The sequence below is a fragment of the Octopus bimaculoides genome, chromosome 19 (genome assembly GCF_046866305.1).
Source record: "Octopus bimaculoides isolate indiv1 chromosome 19, ASM4686630v1, whole genome shotgun sequence".
NCBI classification, from domain to species: domain Eukaryota; kingdom Metazoa; phylum Mollusca; class Cephalopoda; order Octopoda; family Octopodidae; genus Octopus; species Octopus bimaculoides.
Window position 1 is genome coordinate 4810438 of NC_142946.1, and position 22674 is coordinate 4833111.

Consider the following 22674-nt stretch of genomic DNA (forward strand, 5'->3'; position numbering starts at 1 on the left):
ATCTTTGTGGCCTGAGTTCAAATTTCACTGAGGTTGATTTTGTCTCTCCTCCTTTCGGAGGTCAATAAAATAAATACCAGTCATGCACTGGGGGTCGATGTAATTGACTGGCCCCTTCCCCCAAAACTTTTAGGCCTTGTTTTTTGTACTACTACCATCACTACCACTGTTCTATAAACTACAACTACAACAATTGTAAACCCCATAACTGCCGCTACTAATCTATGTACTACTACTACTACTACTACTGCCACTACTACTACTACTAACACCACCACTGCCAAACATACATATTTGTTCATCCTATTTATTCCCATGTAAACATGGAGGGTCTGTTAAAATAAACTTTAATGTGGTGAATGGAAAATGACATAGAACTTCACAAGAGGCAGATTCTTTCTAGGCGCTGGTCACCTCATGTACACATATACATGCAATCATACACACACACACACACACACCCTCTCCCCCCCCCACTCTGATTGTCTGTCTGTCTGTCTCTTTCTCGCTGACATCACCATCATCATTTATGTACTCAATGACTTGAAATGTGACAAAGTTTGACTCATCTACAGTCAATGACTTGTGTAACGTGTGTGTGTGTGTTTAGCAGTGATGGATAGTCTGAAAAGGAGTGGCTGAAACCAGCCTCCTTAACCAAAGGTGTTGGTGTTGTCGATGTGAGCACCATAAACTAGTCAAACACTCCTTATGAAAGAGTTAAGAAGTACTCTCCATGTGGTCTCTTGATTTGCTAGAAATATCAGCCAAGTCTGTCTCTAATCACACACAACCATCTTAAGACACAAAGGATATATATATCAGAGAGTACAGTCCTAGATATAGATTAGCTGGATAAATGGAATGGTCACAACTGGATCAGGCTTCTCTCAGTTTCCGTCAACCGAATCCACTCACAAGGCTTTGGTTGGCCCGAGGCTACAGTAGAAGACACTTGCCCAAGGTGCCACATAGTGGGACTGAACCGGAACCATGTGGTTCGTAAGCAAGCTACTTACCACACAGCCACTCTAATGCCTCTCTTTTTTTTTTTCCTCTCAATCTTTTCTGTCAAAGAGCATAGGCTCAAAACATCAAATACTTTTCCATTCTTCCTGAGCATTAAACTAATAATACACCTGCTTTTTGTTCCCTCACCTGTCTTTGTTTTTTGTTTTCTGTAAATTGAACTGTGTATATATATATATATATATATATATATATATGCCCAAGTGTCGAAAGCATAATGATATTTGTGGGGCAGCTGATGATGGAGGTATGTTGGATTGTTGGTATGGTTGTGGAATAGTGTTATAACACATCCTTTTGATATATATATATATATATATATATATATATATATATATATATATATGATTGGCTTCTTTCGGTTTTCGTCTGCCAGATTCACTCACAAGGCTTTGGTCACCTCAAGAGAATAGAGTTTCAGCGTTTTTGTGGCAAGCCCAATAATCTAGGCCTGTCATGCCATTTATTTTATTTGGGATTGATCTCTGCGAGGCTTCAATCCTCTTTATATCTTGTCTTGTGTCGAGGGACGACAATGGGCAGTAAGTATTTGAGGTGAGACCCTCCAAATGTGGAAAAGAGAAAGACAATGGTTTCATAATCTCTAGACCCTGTATTAATGTTTGTTTTTACATCAAGTTTTATATAAAAACAAATTTGAGAAGGATTGCTCAATACTTTTCAGTAAAGGACATGTTTATTAGACTTTTACAAGAATACAAGAGACAGGGGTTACGAGATGTGTGTGTGTATGTATATATCTATGCGTGTGTGTGTATGTATGTATCTATGTGTGTGTGTGTATATATATCTATGCGTTGTGTGTATGTATGTATGTGTCTATGTATGTGTCTGTGTGTGTGTGTGTATCAGTTTCTGTCTACCTAATCCACTCATCTACTACTACGGTAGAAGACACTTGCCCAAGGTACCACATTGTGGGACTGAACCCAGAACCATGTGTTTGGGAGGCAAACTTCCTACCACACAGCCATGTGCATGCGTGCGTGTGTGTAATGTTTGACTCTTTCGGTCCTTATTCCTCTTCCACTCTCTCTCTCTCTTCCTCACTCCCCCCTCTCTGCGTATGACCTTGAAATAAGAAACAGGATTACTACAAGGTCAAGGCTGGTTAATGGCTTCCCTCCCACTCTCTCTTATACTCCCTTCATATCCCTCTGCCCCCACCCAACACAGTCAGAGTGAAAGGGGATTGGATTTTGTGGGTGGTGCTGGTGGTGGTGTAGACAGACACTCCCTGGTATTCTCTCCCACCTCTGCCACCATCCTCCCACCTTTCTCAAATGGCCATCTGTGCAGTCACATTGCTTACTATCACTGCTGCTGCTGTTGCTACCCCTGCTACTACTATTAGTATTGCTACATTTTGTAAGCTTTCCATCCACCCTGACTTGGGTACTTTGCCGTTTGTCATCTGCATGTCCCCACTCCACCACCATTAGATACAAACACAATTCTCTTGCGCTCAAACTCACGCATACATATAAAAGTGTAAGCATGGCTGTGGGGCTAAGAAGCTTCCCAACCACATGGTTTCAGGTTCAGTCCCACTTTCTGGTACCTTCGCCAAGTGTTGTCCACTGTAGTCTTAGGCCAACCAAAAGCTTTATGAGTAGATTTCAAAGAAGCCCATCATATATATATATATATATATATATATATATATATATATATATATATATATATATATATATATATATATATATATATATATATATATATATATATATATATATATATATATATATATATATATATATATATATATATATATGTATATATATGTATATATATGTATATATGTGCATGGCTCAGTCGTGGCTGTGTGGTAAGTAGCTTGCTTACCAACCAAATGGTTCTGGGTTCAGTCCCACTGCATGGCACCTTGACAAGTGTCGTCTACTGCAGCATTGGGTTGACCAAAGCCTTATAAGTGTTTTTGGTAGACAGAAACTGAAAGAAGCCTGTCGTATATATATATATATGTATGTGTGTGTGTGTGTGTATATATATATTTGTGGGTGTGTCTGTATTTGTCCCCGCCATCCCTTGACAACCTATGTTGGTGTGTTTACATCCCCGTAACTTAGCAGTTTGGCAAAAGAGACCGATAGAATAAGTCGTGGGCTTACAACGAATAAGCCCTGGGGTCGATTTGTTCGACTAGAGGCTGTGCTCCAGCTTGGCTGCAGTCAAGTGACCGAAACAAGTAGAAGAATGGGCCTAGGAACAGAGGGTGCAAGCGCACCCACTAAAATTTTTGTGGGGTGCAAAATCAAAATGTGCACCCCTACTTACTTTTCCCAGGTTTAGAAAACTGAGTAAAAAGGTGGTGGTGGTGGTGGTGGTGGTGGTGGCAGTGGTGGTTGTAGTGGTGATGTTGATGTTGGTGGTGGTGGTGGTGGTGGTGGTGGTGGTGGTGATAGTAGTAGCCAGTTGTCAGAGGAGTGGTTAAGAAATGCCAGTTGACATGACATGAGTGAAAAGGTCGGAGGTGAAAGGTCATAAAGTTGTCACTTCTGACCCCACTTAATCTCATTTGGAATCTGGTTTAATCACAGGTTTAGGTGATCTTTTGCATTTCATTGGTGTGTGTTTGTGTGTACTTGTGTGTCTGTGATTGTTGCTCCATGTGCATGGATATATCTGTGTGTATGTGTTTGTCCATGTGTGTGTTTGTGGATGCGTATGTGTGTGCATCAGTCCATATGTGTGTTTGTATAGGTCTGTGTGTACATTATATGCTCATGTATGTGTGTTGGTTCATGTTTTCATGTGTGTGTGTGTGTATGTGATCGGTAGAATAGTTGGTGAGTCAGACAAAATATGTTGCAGTATTAGTTCCAGCTCTTTACAACCTGGATTCACCTGTAACGACATTAGTGACCATCTGTAAGATCTTTTGTATTTGTCTTGGACAATGTCAGAAGGTGCAGGGGGTGGGAAACGCAGGACTTGCTGCATTGTCAATAGCATAAGTTGGGAGTGAAAAGGAGTAGAGGGAACCCGTACAGAAACCTGTCGGGTGGATTCGGTCTGTAATTCAAAAGCTAGTTTTGTCACGCACTGGAACCGAAGCTGGTTCTGTCTGAGAATTACATTAAGAGTACATCAATCACCATCATCGTCGTTGACACCAGCATCACTGTTACTATCACCATCATCATCATTGTCATCACTCATCATCATCATCACCCATCACCATCATCATCACCCATTCCCATCATCATCACCCATTATCATCATCGTCATCATCACCAATATCATTATCACTCATCATCATCAATCATCTTCACTCATCATCAATCATCATCACTCAACATCAATCATCATCAATCATCATCAATCATCATCACCCATCAATATCGTCATCATCACCCATCACTATCATCATCATCATCACCCATCACCATCAGCCATGGTCTTCCATGCTGGTATGGGTTGGATGGCTTGACAGGATTCATGTGTCCATGAGCTCCAATGTCTGTTCCCACATGGTTTTTACGGTTGGATGCCAACCACTTTATCAAGAGCTAGAATGATTTTCATGTGGCACCAGCACTATTGAGGTTGCCATGCAATTCGCAAGACTATGAACCTATGGGGAGGGGAAGGGGAGGTCGGCATTTGCTCTAAGGGAAGAGGGGATTACAATGAGAAAGGGGAGCAGAGCAGGTTCTTGCCAAGGGGTCTGCATAGCTATACACATCTATTAGGGGAAAAGGATGGGCATTGATGCTCGCAATAACAATCGTCTGTGGAATACTCATCCATTTACACATTAACTCAAAGAACAGGTAATTCAGACGAGATCAAACAACTGAATCCTCATTGTTGAACAGCAGAGATCTATTACCACCAGCCATCAGGGTTTGGCTGCTATTTCTAGTAGATCCAGTAGTAGCATACTGGTTCTTTCATTGACAATAGTGTTGTATCATGGGCAGATCTCCAACTGTGAAGCACATCATTAACAAATTGCTACGTTGCATTGTTATTTATATTCAGCTTTGCCTGACTCATCTACTTGAGTTTGTATTTTCATGTATTTAAGGTGGAGGGGAGGGGAGTGAATGTGTTTCATGTTGTGAAGTAAAAATATCTGTTGAAACAATTAAAATTGCACCTGTAATAGAAATAAACATCTTTTGGCGTTAATAATAATTGTTGTCGTAGAAAGGAAGGGAGACAACTTTTGAATTAAAATCAGTTAAGAGTTTGTTGAATAATGGGGTGGGTTTAGTGGGGAGTGTGACAACTCTGGGCATATTTATACACACGCATGCACACACAAATTTAGGCACAGACATGGCTGGGTGGTAAGACGTAAGCTTCCCTATTGGTTCTGGGTTCAGTCCCACTGCATGGCACCTTGAGCAAATGTCTTCTATTATAGCCCCTGGCCTACCAAATCCTTGTGCATGGATTTGATTGATGGAAACCGAATGAAGTCTGTTGTATATATATATCTATGTGTGTTTGTCCCCCACCACTGCTTGACAAATGGTGTTGGTTTGTTTATGTCCTTATAACCTAGCAGTTTGGCAATAGAAACTTATAGAATAAGCACCAGGCTTTAAAAACTAAGGTACTGGGATTGATTTGACTAAAACCCTTCAATGCAGTGCTCCAGCATGGCTGTAGTCCAATGACTGAAACACGTAAAGGATAAAAGATATATAATCTCTCAATACTACTCCCCCCAGTTGAGGGGGACTTTGTCTTTTCTTACAAGTTACTTCGTGACCCCCACCAGTCTTGGTGCCATGAAGAAAGCACTCAGTACACCCTGTAAAGTGGTTGACATTATGAAGGGCATCCTGTCATAGAAACCGTGTCAGACCAGATAACTGGAGCCTGGGCAGCTCCTGAGAGACCGTCCAACCATGCCAGCATGGAGAACAGGCATTGAATGATGGTGATTCAAGTTGAACTTCTGAGAGTATTCTCAGTGAAAAACTCAGAGTACTGACTTGGTTCATGTTGAATTTATCAACCTTTATATGTATGTGTACGTTCATTAGTGTGTGTGTGTGTGTGTGTGTTCATGCATGTGCACACATTCACATGCGCACATGCAATAATAGATTTTTCAAAAGATTGTATTTTATAAGTTTTACACTTACAGATTTTCTTCTCTCTCTCTCTCTTTCTCCCCCTCTTCACTCTCTCTCTCTCTCCCTCCACACTCTCTCTCCCTTCCTCCTCTTTTTCTCCTTTCTCTCTCTCTCTCTTGCTCTTCTCTCTAACAGCTGCTGGAGAGAGTAACATCATTAATAATTGCAGATTTCAGGGTTTTGTGAGGAGGATCAGAGACAGCAAGGTGGTGGTGGTGGTGGTGGTGGTGACGGTGATAGTGGTGATGGTGAAGATGGTGGAAGTAGTCGAAGAAGTATTGGTGGTGGCGGTGATGGTGTTGATCATGGTGGTGGTGGTGGTGGTGGCAGCAGCGACGAAGGAAAAATGTTCGTGTCAAATGTCTTACTTAATTGATGCTGTGCGTCGTGTGGGGTGGGGGAGAATGGAGTGGCGATGGGTTGGTGGTGGTGGTGGTGGTGGTGGGTGGTGCTGCTTTTACACAGCTTCTCTTCCCGACATAGAACGAGGAAATGGGATCTCCAACACAATCAACAATAACGATCGCCACACATTTTCACTATTTACTACAGCTGCTGCTGCTGCCCCTACCACTGCTACCACTATGGCAGTTAAGACAATTGACACCTCTCATATGCATGGTCTAGCATATAAGAACTAGTTTTTTACTTTTACCTCGCTATTGTTGAAAGGTGACACTGGATTTCGGCAGAATTAAATCATTAGCAGCAGCATCTTAGCATAAACAGATCCAAAAACCCAGTCTTCAGCAGAACTACTACTACTACTACTACTACTACTACTACTACTACTACTTCACCGATAAGAAAGGATCTCCCTGTTTCTCTTTCTTTCTCCCCTTCTCTCTAGGGTTTTTTTGTTATGGTTTAACCGCAGGTTATCCCAGAGTAAACAAAGGCACCTAGATGTAAGTATATCAAAGACAACATTATCTAGCATGTCTTTTCAGTAATTTGAGGCAGATTTGGCTGCTATTTCTAGAAGCTCAATGCTTGTTGCTGTGAGGAGTCTTTGGTACAGTACAACGAGATCAGTGATTGATGATATTTGACAATTTAAGCTTTGATTTGAGACAGTGACAGGTTGTGAACCCGATATCTTCTATGTCATCAGCTATACTAACACAGCATCTATAGTGTTTATAAATTCAGTTCTACATTTTAGAAATGAGGAATTATGTACATTATTTACATTATTTACATTTGATGGATATACGCCTTAGGAACGAGAACCCAGGTTCGAAATTTCCCCAAGACACCTGATAAAGGCTGGAGGGTATATCAGCCGAAACGTTGTGTTAACAACAAACAAGATGAGGACAAATATCCGTCAAATGTAAATAATGAATTTATAAATTGTTTCAGTTATTTTTACACTTGTACTTGTAGTTGCATTCACTTGTGGTAAGTTGAGCCGGCTTTGACCGATGAGTTCACCACGTCCCTCATGGAGGCTGACCACATTCAATGGTTGACTCTAACACTCCAGGAGGCAAAGCAATGCTTCTGCCCACAGCCTAAATATCCAGCTTGCAAATCTGACAAATGCTCCACTGAGACAGCAATCGTGATGGATGGCATCGGTGCCATTGCAGTAGTCCTCATTCGTTGTTGAGGTGTAGAGTTCATGTTTAGAGTTTCAGTGTGAATACAAGTTCACACGTGGTCCCTGGTCACATGTATACGCACTTTGGGATAGTGTGATTCATAAGAGCCCATCCTGCCATCGATTGCTGGCCACCACAAAGGATTCACTGACCAAGTCACCACTGATTGTTGCAGCAGACGTAGCCTGGGTTTGAAGTGGGTGGTACACATGCTACTTAACCCATAGCCGGAGCCCTAACAGGTGCTACTATTCTGGAACTCTTGTACCAAGGCCCCCATGACCAAATGCAGTTTAGAATCTTACCCAGGACATTTTAATGTTATTCTATCTCCACACATGATATTTGATCAATCACTTAACACAAGTAAGATAGGTTATCATATATTTCCACTATATAATTAATTAGTCAGTCATTTTACACTAGCAAGATAGGTTATTGTGCATTATATCTTTAAAAGATAGTCAGTCACTTAGCACTAGCAACATAGGTAATTTCACTAACCTACCACTATACTTCATACAATAACAGCAACAACGACCAACTTTTTCTCTCCCCTCTTCAGAAGATACATGGCTCTGTAATTGGTACCAATTATTTGTTCTCCTTAATGAAGAGTTCTGCCCATACCATAAGATTTCTCCTCTTCCTCAATACAAACTAATTTATTCCTTATCACAAAATTCATGTACTTTTTGCCAGCACAAACCTTCACAAGTTCTTGCATCTCTGTTTCTTGTTGCTATATTCAATATTACAATATCAAAATGTTCTGCATAAGTTCATTGCTTTCTATGAGACATAAAACTTGTGAATCTAATTAATGAATTAATTGCTAATTTCAAATAGCAGAAGCAGTTTATAGTATTTCTCTGAGTGGTTGGCGTTAGGAAGGGCATCCAGCTGTAGAAACTCTGCCAAATCGGACTGGAGCCTGGTGTTGCCATCCGGTTTCACCAGTCCTCAGTCAAATCGTCCAACCCATGCTAGCATGGAAAGCGGACGTTAAACGATGATGATGATGATGATGATGAGACAGAATATCAAGTTGTCTGTTGTGTGTTTGGAAATACTGGCAGCTGGCAAGAGTCTCAAATACAATTCAAGTCCTGGATGTAGAATTTATAGTAATACATTAATTATAATCAGTTGGACGTATGATGTTTAATTGAGAACAAAGTTTGAAATGAGCTTGTCCACGTTTCACTACCTATGTCGCCACTCATCTTATACATCCTCTTTAGTCTTCTATTTTCGCTATTAATATCTACATACTAATTGCCAAGCATGTGTTTATTATGTAAAATTGGTATATCCAAATTGTGTTACACTACTGTATTTGGTAACTATTTAAGCAGTGTGTTCATGGATGGTTATTGGGTTGGATGTGGTACTGAAGAGAGAACAAAAACTCCTGAAATATGGATATACACCCGTTCCTATTTTTCTATCTTTGATCACATTGTTTACATAAACGTATTCCTACATGAACTGTAACTTTCAGTGCTGGATCTAATTGCTATGGAAAATCTATAGAAATAACTCTACATTCATTATCCATGTTTCACCATCATACACTGCATTATCACACATCTTAGACATACACCACATGTAGAGAAACATGGACTGTGAATGTAAGAGGTTGTACCGGAATTGACAAGTAAATCATTTTAAGTTGTTGGATGTGCAATGCTTAACTTGAGACAAAGTTTGAATGTAATGAGATGAAAGGACATGAAAGCTACATGTTAGTATGCAGAGGTTAAATAATTGTGTTATTACAGAGATCTTTAATAAAAGGAAAGATTAGAATTGGATTAAAATAGACCATAGGTTGGTAGTAGAAACTACTTACTGTTGAAGTAGAGAAAGGTCGGCTTAGGAAGAAGGTATGTTTGAGAAAAATCTTGTAGGTCAAGTGTGAAAATGTTGATATTTCATAAATGAATTGACAGGCTGGTTGTGACTCATAAGACCACACTTAATGGCACGCCTAACATAAGTCAGCAAAAAAAAAAAAAAATGAATAAACCCAGCACTGTCAATTCTGTTGAGTAACCAACTGTGATGTATGTGTGTGCTTGTGTTTTGTGAGCATGACCAAGTGATTGAAATTATTCAATTGGTAATACTCTCACCTGGATGGTTGATCCCATTGCTTGAAATCTTTTATAAAATTATACTAAAATTGGAATGATACAGAGAAGAATTAGCATGGCCCCTGCGCAAGAATGGCACGCAAATTTGTGAAGCGTTCCATATTTTTGATAGGCGCAGGAGTGGCTGTGTGGTAAGTAGGTTGCTTACCAACCACATGGATCTGGGTTCAGTGTCACTACATGGCACCTTGGGCAAGTGTCTTCTATTATAGCCTTGGGCCTACCAAAGCCTTGTGAGTGGATTTGGTAGACAGAAACTGAAAGAAGCCCATTGTATATATATATATATATATATATATATATATATGTGTGTGTGTGTTTGTGTGTGTGTGTGTGTATATGTTTGTGTGTCTGTGATTGACAGCATCCATTGAGGTTTGCAGGATTTGTGAGACTGGGGGGGGGGAACAGACCTCGTGACATGGGTTGATCTTAATCCTTGTGTTCCCATCACTGGAAGTGAATGGCCATGCTGGAGTCGGCAGCAAATTAGACAGCCTCCATAGGTGTTAATGACAGGGTCAGGTCCACTGTCATGACAAGCAATGGTGGAGTTTCCTGTCAGATTTAACAGGGAGCCTTCACTGAACAACTACAGTCCTGTGTGTCTATATATGTGTGTGTGTGCATCATCATTCTATGCTAATATGAACATCTGCACACACAAATACACACACACGTTTTAAGATTTTGCTTAAGGCCTAGATATACTCGTTTCCTCCATTTCATGTCTGTCCATTCATGGAGGCATGCATGCATTTATGCATGTATGTCTGTGAATGTATGTATGATTGTAACCTTAATGTGGTGGTTTGTTTGTTAATGTCTGGGTTTTTTTTTGTGTCCATTTTGAATAAAACCATTTTACATTAAACTGAAGGATCACTCGATGCTTTGCATACAGTGCACACACATTGTTTAATAACAATGTGTGTGTGTGTGTGTGAAGAACAGCTTTGCGTTTTTTGTAATTGCTCAAGTAGGGTTTGAACTGGAATCTCCTGCTTATTGAACTTCTCATTGTTTCTCTCTCTCTCTCTCTTATCTTTCACTCTCTTTCTCCATTCCTTTATCTTCTATCTTTCCCTCTCTATCTGTATTTATGTCAATTCTCCTCATTGTAGGATGGAAATTGGAGGTATTTTTTTCGTTTTCAGGCTGGCTTTTTTCTTTCCTCTTTGTCTGTCTGTCTGTCTACCCATCATTCTATTTATTCTGTCTCTATCTGTCTGAGTTTCCTCTCTTTCTCTCTCTCTCTCTCTCTCTCTCTCTCTCTCTCTTTCATGCTATCCATTTCCTACTGACAAACACTCTCTTTCTCCATACTTTCTTTTTCTATCACTCCTACACTATTTCTCTCTCTCTCCCCTCAATCCTCTCTCTATCTCTTTCTCCCTCTTACCCTTTCTCTTTTGCTTCCTTTTTCTCTCTCTTTATTGCCTCTCTATCTCTCTCTCCGTTTCCTCCTCCTTCCACTCTCACCTCTCTCTCTCTCCTATACATATAACAACACACTGTCACTGCAATGGTGGTGGTGGTAGGGGTGGGGTTGTCTTCTGTATCTTAATTACAGCACAAAGAAACTCCATGGTGGCACCTTGACAATGGCAGGAAAGCAAAAGACAGTCTAGCCACTCCACCCTCAGCCTCTATGTTCCCTCTGGTCTAGTCTGCTCACCCCCTATCCTACCCCCTACTACATCAACCTCCAGGTGTCCTCACATCTATCTCCCTGTCTGGCCTCCCCCCCCCCACCTATCATTCAATCATGTCCCAATGATGATGATGATCATGATGATGATCCACCACCACCACCACCATCATCATCATCGTCATCATCTCTGCCACCACTACCATCACCATCACCACCATCACCACCATCATCTCTGCCACCACTACCATCACCATCACCACCATCATCTCTGCCACCACTACCATCACCATCATCATCATCCCTGCCACCACTACCATCACCATCACCACCATCATCTCTGCCACCACTACCATCACCATCACCACCATCACCACCATCATCTCTGCCACCACTACCATCACCATCACCACCATCACCACCATCATCTCTGCCACCACTACCATCACCATCACCACCATCACCACCATCATCTCTGCCACCACTACCATCACCATCACCACCATCCATACTACTAACTGCTCGCTAACCAAGGACACCATCAGTATATCTCCATCACCACCATCAATATTGTTACCAGCTGCCATCTAAAGCAACCACCAACACCACTCTCACCCCCCACCTCTGTCACCACCACCATTCCTACCCAAGCTACTGTCCATTGGGGAGTTAATGCGGGTGTTTTTACTCAGTTGCTCAATCTGCTAGAAACAACAGCCAAATTCGGATCTTGTTAAATTTTTTTTTCAACCATTTCAAATATTTGAAATTTTCAAGAAAATGTAGTTTTGATGACAAAAATCACATTCATTTTTCATTTTTTTTTTTTTTTTTTTGCAAGAAGTTACAAGCATTTAAAGTTATGTAATTTTAACCAATTGGAAGCTTCCATTGCTAACATACAGGAAGTTGCAACTGTGTGTGTCTCTATGGTAACAGCACAGACACATGATGAACCTTTATGTGGTCTCTTGACCAGCTAGAAATAGCAACCAGATCTTCCTTAACCCGTTAGCATTCAAATTAATTTATCAAATTTAATGCTCATTTATTCACATTTTAAAAAATTAATCACATATCACCTTGTAGCTTTGAGACTTCAATGATGTGATTGTCTATTTTTAGAATGACATTGTAAGGTGCGTGGGAGAGGCTGAATCTAGCTAATTTGAACATGAAACAGGTAAAATATTTTGGCTGGTTATGTCTGGTTTAAAAGGGTTAAACTACACCATAATGTCTAAAATCATACAAGGCAAAACATTATGCCACGATACTCTATATTTTCTTATTTGAGGCAGGTCTTAGTGTTTTCCACGTGTTGAGTGTTATTAATAATTTTAGGAATCGGAGTCAATCTTCACAGATGAAATCGTTCATCAAATTCTGGGACTCACAGATTGATATTAAATGTACTTTCTCCTTTCTTATGGTAAAACTGTTTTCTCAAGGTTTGGTGGTGGGAAAAGAGAATCCAAAAAAAGTCACAGGAAGAAAAACCACTGAAAAAATACCAGAGGTTAAAAAAAAATGTCGCTAGAAGAACGCCTTTGTAACTTGTGTGTTGCTCAACAAGAGAACCCCAAGACTGTGGCAGAGTTTCTTGGCAGCTTTGGCTGGAATATTCATCTTAGTCATCAGCATTAGAAATATTTGATATCTATGTAATGTCATGATATTATGTAAGGTGGCCATGTCAGATATTATCAATAAATGACTTAAATTATTTTTGCTTCATTGTCTTTGCTTTAGAAATTGAATAGGCGCAGGAGTGGCTGTGTGGCAAGTAGCTTGCTTACCAACCACATGGTTCCGGGTTCATTCCCACTGCATGGCACCTTGAACAAGTGTCTTCTACTATAGCCTCGGGCCAACCAAAGCCTTGTGAGTGCATTTGGTAGACGGAAACTGAAAGAAGCCCATCGTATATATGTATATATATATATATATATATATATGTGTGTGTGTTTGTGTGTCTGTGTTTGTCCCCCAACCCTCGCTTGACAACCGATGCAGGTGTGTTTACGTCCCCCGTAACTTAGCGGTTCAGCAAAAAGTGACCGATAGAATAAGTACTAGGCTTACAAAGAATAAGTCCTGAGGTCGATTTGCTCGACTAAAGGCAGTGCTCCAGTATGGCCGCAGTCAAATGACTGAAACAAGTAAAAGGGTAAAAGGTTGGGGTTTCTTTTGGGGGGGGAGGGGGTTCACTATATCCGTAATGCCATCATATGCATGTAAAGTACAAGTCATGTACTTTCAGTTAATCTCTGAAATCAGTTTTATTACTCTCTTTTAAGCATTTAAATAAAATGTGACTAAATTTACACACAAAGCATTGATCAGCTTAAGGCCGGAGTAGAAACCACATGGTTGCAAAACGAGTTTCTTAACTATTAAATAATTGAATCTAATTGTAAATACAAACAGAACAAATAAGAACTTGACACAGAGAGTAAAATAATAAAACTAGTTAATATACGTTGAAACTGCACCAATATGACAGTTAGTTTCATTTTCTGTTTCCAAGGATAGCTTGCAATCTGTTATATATTGTCGTCATCATCATCATCATCATCATTTAACATCCACTGGTATAGATTACATGGTTTGAGAGGGGCTAGCAAGTCAGAAGCCTGCATCATGCACTAATGTCAGGCCTGGTTTCTACAGCTAGATCCCTTCCTAATGCTTTCCACACTTTACAGAGTGAACTGTATCGGCCCCTTTACATTTCCCTTGCATAACATCAGTGGCATGGAGAGGGGAGGCTGGTATGCATGGGGGACTGCTGATCTTCCATAAACAACCTTGCCCAGTCTTGTGCCTCAGAGAACTTTCTTGGTGCAGTCCCATGGTCATTCATTACCGAAAGGGGTCTTTATATTTTTAGAACAACATTGTAGGGTAGGTGTGAGAGGATGAATCTGGTCAGTTATAACATAGAACAGATAGAATATTTGGGCCTGATATGATCAGATTAAATGCTTAAGGGTTAACAGAATGCAAATCCATCGCAGGGTCAGCTGAAGTAATGTGAAATGAAGTGTTTTGCTTAAGGACACAATGCACCACCTGGTCTGGGAAATGAAACCACAGTCTTGCAATCATGAGCCAACACCTTAACCACTTGGCCATGCACCTTCACACCACACAAAAGCAATTTTCATTTAGTCACCCCAAAAGTCTGTGAGATTCACTTTCCATTGTCTTGAGGTGCCAACATTTCCATTTTCAAGCCACGCTGACCTGGTCATTGACATAGTTCCATTCTAACCAAGAGCAGTTGTAGAACCATGTCAGTGACTGGGTTGTAGAGACGCTGCCGCCACTTTGGTTTCACTTGAAAGATATTTGCATATGTCCGTCCGTCTGTGTGTGTGTGTGTGTGTGTGTGTGTGTGTGTATTTGCATATACACACACATAACATGCCCACACATAAACTATATATGTTTTGTGTTTGTGTCTGTAACAGATATTTATTTAAAAGATGTACAATATATTTAATATATATATATATATATATATTATTATATAAGATAAATGTAATAAATATACATGTATATATATATATATATATATATATATAGATTTAGATTCAAAAATTGAATATGGTACTTATGTTTAGGCACCAGAATATAGTATGGTATGGTATTATATATATATATATATATATATATATATATATATATATATATATATAATATAAATATATATATATATATATATATATATATATATATATATATATATATAATATAAATATATACATATATATATAACATATATACTGTATATATATATATATATATATATAACACACACACACACACACACAAACACACATAGATATGAATGTATGTATATGATAATCCTATGATCATGAAGTACTCAATACAAATGTTTGTGTGTGTGTGTGTAGTTGCCAAACATAAGACATACACTCACGCATTACACAACCATTGGTGGATTGACTTGCATGGATTATCTCTCACTCTCTCATTCCCTCTCCCTCTCTCTCTCTTTCTCTTTAATTTCCTGTTTTATTCTCTTTTACTTTGTCTTTCTCTCTCTGTTTTGCACCTCCTTCCCCTCTCTCATAACGTCTGTTTTCCCTCCCCTCTCTTTCAATCTCTATTAATTATCTCCCTCCCGCTTTTAACTTGTTCACCCCCCCCCCACTTCCCTCCTTTCGGTTTCCTCTTTGCCTCTTCCTCTACCTTCCGCTCTATATTTCTACTTCTCCCTTTCCTCTCCCTATTATTCTCCCTCCCACTCGTTTATTACTTACTCTCCATATGCCTCCAGTCTTCCGCTCCCCTTTCTTTCTCTCTTTCACTCACTCACTCTCTCACATCATTTTCTCTGCCTCACTCTCTCTCTCACCCTCTCCCAGTCAGTCAATTAGCCACTCCTCCTTCCCTCTCTGTCTGTCTCATATGTATGTATGTGTTTATATATCCTCATTACTTCTCACTCTCTATAGTATATCACTTCTTCCCCCCCTCTCTTTAATCCCATCACCTCTTCTCTTCTCTCTCTCTACAGCCTTTCACTTTCACTCTCTCTCTCCCTCCCTCCCTCCGGTACAATCCCATTCAACTGTGTCGTCTGTCCTTTTTTATTTACACTAACAACAATAACACGGCAGTCGTCTGCCATCGTCCTTGTGGACATCTCTATTTATTATTATATCATCACCTTGGCCGCCTCGACATCTTCTTACCTCTCTATTATTCTCTGTCACGACACCGACACGACGTAAAGACTCCAACGTAAGTTTCTCCTCCATTTACTTTCTCTTCCATCTTTCCGTTTTCTTGTTATTTCCTCGCCATTCTGTCTTCTGCCGACTTTGTCTTTCTTTTGATATCACCTCCATTGTCTTCTACATACTCTCCCCCTCCCTCTCTGTCTATCTATCTATTTATTTATCTCTCCCTCCCTCCCTCTCTCTCATGCTCTTTTTCTCGTTCTTTCTTTTTCTTTCTCTCACACTGTGTGTGTGTGAGTGTGTTTCTGTGTTAATGTGTCCGTGTGCGGCTCGTACTGTCTGTCAGTGTATGTTAGTGTGTGAGTGTTATTAACTATGTGTCTGTATCGGTGTGTGTCAGTGTGTACCTTTGTGGATGTACATGTGTCAATATATTACCTGTATGTATGTGTGTGTGTCTACCAAGTGTACCTTTGTGTATGTATATATAGATATGTCAGTGTGTACCTGCGTGTCAACCAGGTAATTATATGTATGTGTGTATGCCAGTATATATTTGTATCTCTGCATGTATGTATGTGTGTGTGTGTACATATGTATGTACATATGTATGTGTGTGTATGTACATGTATGTACATATGTGTGTGTGTGCGTGCGTGTCTATGTTCGACCGAATATTATATTAGTTTCTGTATGTACATGTGTATATGTATATATGTGTGTATATACATGTATGTGAGTGTATATATGTGTATAGGATGCACGCGATTGCGTATGTGATTGTATGTATCTCGTGATGTCCATGTATGTATATTTATGTCCACACACACACACATCTGTGTATATTGTGTCTATAAATCAGTGTATACCTTTGTAAAGTGTATATATCGTGTGTATGTGTGTGTGCCAAATGTATATACACTCTCGTATGTATTGTGTTTGTCATACTTTATATTTATATACACCCTGTCGTTTAAAGTGTTTATACAGCTCTATACATTTTATGTATGTATGTATGTGTATATGGATATATGATTGTGTATGTGTGTATGTATTCTGTGATTTGTGTCTGTGTGTGTATATATATATATATATATATATATATATATATATATATATATATACACATACATACATACGTACGTACGTACGTACGTACATACATACATACACATACATAAAATGTACATTTCACTCCTGTGAAATGTATACATATTGCTGTATTTGTATATACACACGTGTGAAACATGTAAATCGCGCTGTCTTATACACATGTGCCCGTTGTGTGTCTTTCGTGTATTTTATGTGTGTGTAGGTGTATACATACATACATACATACATACATACATACATACATACATACATACATACATACATCGATGTGTGTATATATAATTACTGTACTCACACACACACACATATATATATATACACGCGCGCGGGATACCCCCCCCCCTCATATTCTTCCAGCTTGGGCTGTCAGTTCTTTTGTTCATCTTTGTTATTGACAGTCCATTGTTTGCTACCACCACCGCCACTACAACCACAACTACAAACTAGTGCAGTAGTATAGAACTGCTACCACAACAACTACAGCACATACGACAATTACTACCATCACCGCTACCACCACCACTACCACCGCCACCACTACTACTACAATAACACGACGATTGCCACCATCACTATACTATAACCTGGACCATTACAATCGCTGTCATAAACATCAGCTACACTATTACCACCACCACCACCACTACTATTATTTCAATACCATCTTATACTTTACCACCACTAATATCTTACCATTGTCATCACACTACCACAACCACCTACCTACCTCTCGCAACATGTTTGGACACTGTATACTACCACCTCTACAACACAATATCATACCCTACAATACTTTCTCTTGTACTGTAGTATAACCTCCGCCGTCACCACCACCACCACTATCACAACAACACCAACAACACTGCTATATACTACAGCACATACTACAACAGATCACTCTGCATAATGTCACCACTACCTCCACTACATCATAAACCACCACCACCATCAACACCAACACAACTACACCATTACAGACTGTCGACTTCATTATTCTAGACTTGTGGGTTCCTCAGAGCCCCTAACTCCTCCTTTCTACCCTTACCACTTCTGACACACACACACACACACACACACATTTACACACTTCAGAGTATGACAGATGATTTACCAGTCCTTATGTTATTATGTCTCTTCCAGTCAGGACTACCTCCCTGCCTCAACCATTCACCTTCCGTTCTAACCCCTCACTGGTAATAGTGGTGGTGGTGGTGGTAGTCAGAAGAACACATGCTGCCCCTGGCTAAGGGATTTCTGGGATTGTTGATGATAGGGGAAGGATGAAAAAAGGGAGGTGTGACTTCTGGGATAACAATGATGGATACTTTGTACTGGCAAAACACATGGCCACGAATTTTACAGAAAAAGAAAGTTTCTGCAAGTCGGATAGGAGTGAAATAGGGTGTGGAAGTGTGCCCAGCATATGACAGGTACTTAGGGTTTGTTTTATGTTATCCACTGCAGACAGAGAGAGAGAGAACTCCTAAGTTTTGGTAAAATTTGAACTCAGAACTTAGGGCTTCATAGATAGACTGTTAGGTGTTTAGCCTAATTTCGTTTTCTCTCACTCTACTTCTATGAAAACAACAGCAGCAGCAGTAGTGGTGGTGGTGGTGGTTTCTAATTTTGGCACAAGGCCAGTAATTTTGAGGGGAGGTGGGGGTCACAAGTTGAATATATTCCCCACCACCCAGTACTTGACTGGTTCTTTAGTTTGACCCCAAAAGAGGGAAAGACAAAGACAACCTTGGTAAATAATTATAATAACAATCCTTTCTACTATAAGCACAAAGGGGGAGCAGACTAGTTAATTACAAGGATTCCAGTGTATGACTGGTATTTATTTTACTGGCCCTGTAAAAATGAAAGGCAAAGTTGAATTTGGCAGAATTTGAGCTCAAAGCATTAAAACAGATGAAATCCTGCAAGGTATTTTGTCCTGTATACTAATGGTTCTACCAGTTTGCTGCCCTCCGATGTATCACATCTAAAACTTTAAGGAGAGGACCAGTTGATTACAACAACCCTGATGCTTGACCAGCACTTATTTTATTGAACCCCCAAAAGGATGAAAAACAAAATGAGCCTCGGTGGAATTTGAACTCACAATGCAAAGGGAGATAAAATGCTACTAAGCATTATGTCTTAATTGATTAAATTTGACCCCCGTATTAGATTACAGGTAGGTTAAATGGAACAGAGAATTTCTGTGACAATACATACATAGTTCTTTAATCAGTTTCAGTTAGTTAGTTGCAGAAATGTTGGGACACCACCTTTAAAAGGTTCAATCTCACACAAACACAATGTGTGTGTGATTATTGTGGATTCATGCCAGTGTGAATTACAAGGAAACAAAATCGATAAATAAAATAGTCACTACTTTAAGTAGAGCGGAATGGTCTTTATCCAAAGATGAGTCTATGTGATTCTTCTATTCGAAGTTTTTCATCTCTTCATCTCAGAGAAAGAGTATGTGAGAGGGTATGTGTGCACACATGCTCATACACACACACAAAGGCTTCTGCAATTCCTATCTGCCAAATTCTACTGACAAGGCATTCGTTGTACCTGAGGTTACACAGATAAAGACACTCACCCAACGTACCTCGCAATGTAACTGAATTGGTTGTAATGCAAACTTCTTGGCTAGAGACCTGTGCTCATCATCATCATCATCAACATCATCATACTACAGCATTCCATGTTGGACTTATTGTCGCTGTCTGAGTCCTTATTTGAAGGTTCTGTTCTTCCTCGATAGTCTGGGCACCCTGTCTTACTTCTCACTTCCATTTTGTTATGATCTCCTACAGTCAGATGTCCTTTGTTATGCCAGCTACTTTACAAAATGTACTGGCTGTATTTTGTTGTGGCACCAGCATTAGAGAGGTTGTCTTGTCTTCACCAAGACTAATGGACTCTGTCTAATATATATATGTATATATATAGTTCAAATTTATAGTAAAACAAAAAACGAGGACAGGTGTAGGAACAATAAGCAAGTATATTAGTTTGACACTCAGGAAAAATGGGAAAGTCTTTTACATTTCAAGCCTACGCTCTTTGACAGAAAGGCATTAGAGAAAATACATAGAGAGAGAATGAAAAAACATGTTGAGTTCAGTGGTCCAACATGGCAAATTATATATATATGGCACGTAAAAACACCATTTTGAGCGTGGCCGTTGCCAGTACCGCCTGACTGGCCCTCATGCCGGTGACACATAAAAGCACCCACGACACTCTTGGAGTGGTTGGCGTTAGGAAGGGCATCCAGCTGTAGAAACTCTGCCAGATCAGATTGGAGCCTGGTGTAGCCATCTGGTTTGCCAGTCCTCAGTCAAATTGTCCAACCCATGCTAGCATGGAAAGCGGATGTTAAACGATGATGATGATGTATATATATGAATGAGAGAATTCTTGAGATAGATCCAATGACATTTATATCGAAACTGGATGACATCAGGTTACCCAAAAAGTGAAAGTGCTTTAATTGGAATACTACTAATTATTTACCCAAAGTCCAAATAATTACTTTATATGTATGTGTATATATTTATACACAAACACACACACACATATGCATGTATGTGAGCATGGATACTCACTGACACAGTTTGTATATTTGAAAACATTGTTATGTTGTAAATAAATTTCTAGTTAAAACTCCTAAATTCTTGGTAACCCGATCATTGGAGGAACAGGATTTCAATTCTCATTAGAATCATATTCAGTGTCACAACATCGAAGTCTTGTGTTCTTTCTGTTGTGTTGAAAAAATGTGTTGTAGCTTACACACACACACACGCTCGTGTGTATGTGCATGTATATATAAACTGCTACTCCATTAAATATTCTGCTAGTGACCTCCATGAACTTCAAATCCTCATTTTGTTGTGTTACTGATTGGAAGCTAGCTGTGGTGGTGGTGGTGGTGGTTAGAGGCAATGGAGTAGTTTAATATTTATGACATTGATTGCTTATAAGCCCATTGATGTGACAGCTAAGTGTAGGCTAGGCAGTTTTAATGGATTATTGTCTGAACGATGATGATGATTATTGCACACACACACACACACACACACACACACTCCCTCTTTCTCTCTCTCTCCTTACACATGTACATAGCAGCACACATGATTAAATATACATACACTCATATACCTATACACATACACAAAGTAATATACATAACTACATATACATGCACACACACACACACACACACACCAGTACATATATACATACACATATACACACTCATACCTATACATACACATACACAAATACACGTATAGCAGAGAATGGTTTAATTTTATGTCTTTTAAAAAATCTACATTGGTTTACAATAGATATTGTGATCTGATCTCAAAGTGGGGCTCCACTAAAACCAGTTATGGGTCAGCCATGAGCGAACACCTACGTGGATAGTGACCATTGCTCCTTGGACAATTCCAGATGATTACTTAGGAGTGGACTACAAAGTCTTGAGCCAACTTTTTACTGCCAACCTATGCATGTATCTGTGTGTTGTACCAGTTGTCCTCTTGCTAATGCCAATGTACCACTCTCTCTCTCTCTCTCTCTCTCTCTCTCCTTGTCCCTCTGGCTGCCAAACCTTGCGTGTGTGTTCACATGTTATGCCCACTGTCAAACAAACTTGCACGTTGCCATCATCGACTTACATGCCACCATTACCTGGCAAAAATACAAAACTGCCACCCTCGTGGGTGGGTACTCGTTTTATCAGTCTCTTTTGCTGAACCACTGGTTTACAATGACTTGAGCACACTGCTACCAATTGTCAAGCAGTGGTGGGAGACAAACATAGATACAAACCCACACACACACACACATGATGGGCTTCTTCTAGTTTGAATCTACCAAATTGACTCACAAGGCTTTGGTTGGCTTTAGTAGAAGACACTTGCCCAAGGTGCCACACAGTGGGACTGAACCTGGAGCCGTGTGATTGGGAAGCAAGCTTTGTACCACACAGCTACGCCTGCACCTATTTGGAACAAAATTAATTTTGTTTGCTGAATGACCATAGCTACAGCCACTGCCTAGTTACTGTTAGTGAGTGGGGCATGTGGAATAAAGTGACCTGTCCAGAAACATCCGTCACTGGTGGTTTTCTTGTTTATTCAACAGTTTGGCTATTTCAGTTTTGCAGTTGAAATGATAAGGATAATCGGATGTTAGTGGCAGTGGTTGTACAGTCTCAATTGTATATGGGTAGATAGATGTAAATTTGTA

General features: G+C 39.8%; 1 protein-coding gene and 1 pseudogene across 4 annotated transcripts in view; both read left to right on the plus strand.

The window, feature by feature from the left end:
* The window catches only part of LOC106869432 (CAP-Gly domain-containing linker protein 4), a 99205-nt gene that overhangs the window by 9384 nt on the left and 67147 nt on the right, over positions 1 to 22674 (plus strand). The gene's annotated exons all lie outside the window — the stretch shown is intronic.
* Positions 9942 to 10040, plus strand: LOC128250180 (U6 spliceosomal RNA; annotated as a pseudogene).